The sequence below is a fragment of the Cynocephalus volans genome, chromosome 4 (assembly GCF_027409185.1).
Source record: "Cynocephalus volans isolate mCynVol1 chromosome 4, mCynVol1.pri, whole genome shotgun sequence".
NCBI classification, from domain to species: Eukaryota; Metazoa; Chordata; class Mammalia; order Dermoptera; family Cynocephalidae; genus Cynocephalus; species Cynocephalus volans.
The window spans coordinates 149,641,854-149,643,676 of NC_084463.1; positions in this window are offsets into that span (position 1 = coordinate 149,641,854).

Genomic DNA, 1,823 nt, shown 5'->3' on the forward strand with positions numbered 1-1,823 from the left:
TTGCTGTACTAGTTTATAGTCTCATCAACAGTGTAGAAGAGTTCCCTTTTCTCCACATCCTCACCAGCATTTGTTATTCTCAGTCTTTTTAGCAATAGCTAGTCTAGTTGTAGTGAAAATATATCTCAGTGTGGTTTTGACTCATATTTCCCTGATGATTAGTGATGTTGACCATTGTTTCATGTACCTGCTGGCAATTTGTAGGCCTTGCTTTGAAAAATGTCCATTCAGCTCCTTTCCCCCCTTTTAAATTGGATTATTATTTTTTTTTCTGTAAAGTTGTTTGAGTTCCATGTGTATAATGGATACTAAAAGTTTCTGCACAACAAAGGAAACAACCATCAGAGTGAAAAGACAATCTACTGAATGCGAGGAAATATTTGCAAACCAAACATCCGACAAGGAGCTCTTTTCAAGCTGATGTCTTATCCTTCTTACCACCTTGAACTAGATCCTGTACAGACATGCTGTAACAAGTTAGTATGAGTTCACTATGACGTTGTAGTGGATTAAATTTTGTCCCTCCAAACTTCATTGAAGCTTGAATTCTGTGCCCCAAGTTTTATGTATTAGAAACTTAGCCCCCACTGTGACTGTAAAGTGGGTGGGAAATCCTATTATGGTCATTGTAAGGGGGGTTCTTGAAAAGGGGATTAGATTATAAGGCCGTGTAGTGGCAAATCGATTAAAAATGGTGATCAGGGGTGTCTGTCTGTCTCTCTGCTCTCTCTGCTTCCACCATCTTGCAATGTGAGACACCTGGGTCTCCATCACCACGGCCAGATGGACTTTGGACTGTCCAGCCACTGTAAGCAGTAAATTTCATTTTCTTTATAAATCACCCTGTTCCTTGTATTTTGTTATAATCAACAAAAATGGACTAATACAGTTGTAAAAATTTTTAATCTAAAAGTTTTAAAGTCCCCTGGTAGTTCAGGTTCCATGTCCTTGCTAACATGTTTTATAGTCAAACATTTAATATTTTTTTTTGCCAATATAGTGGGGGTGACAGATATTTAATCTTTAACACATCAGAAATAATATTCTTATATATTGGACGTGGTAGGGATCTTTGTTTTTAATACAAACAGCACATTTTTCCCACTTTTCTTTTTTAAATAAGTTCTCCATTTGTCTTCAATACCCTGTGGTATATTAAATTTCTATTTATGCTTGTTTCTGTTTCTAGGTTCTCTATTGTGATTATCAATGTTGAACTTTCTTTATTGGTAAGATTTTTTTTCTGTAGTGAAATTGATATATGCTTCATTGATACTTCTTCGGGAATGACTTGGCTCTTTCTATTCCAGTTTATTACTCAAAAATTTGCAACCAGTTTGCCACTTTAATTGAGAACACTTTAAAAATTTTATTTGGAATTGTGTTGTAGTTACAGACCAATTTGTTAAAAATTATATGTTGGAAATATATGTTGAGTGAAATAAACAAAGCACAGAGGAATAAATACTGCATGTACTCACTCATATGTGGGAGCTAAGAGAGAAGGAAGGAAGGAAAGAAAGACCACAGTAGTGCATTGGACTTGCAGAGGGAGAGAAGACACCTTGGGAACAAAGTGGAGTGGGGGGGGGAAGAAGGGAGGTTGGAGATAATTGGGTGGGGGACATGGGGTATAAATGTAATTTGTAGTAATGGATACAGAGCCAGTGTGAATCTTGCCCCCACATCATGGGCATAAGGGGTAACAATCAGCATTCTATATCATGGATATTCATAACCAATTAAAAATAAATAAAATTAAAAAAATATATCTTTATATAAGTCATATTTATAAATATGGTATCACTGTTTATGGACATTGC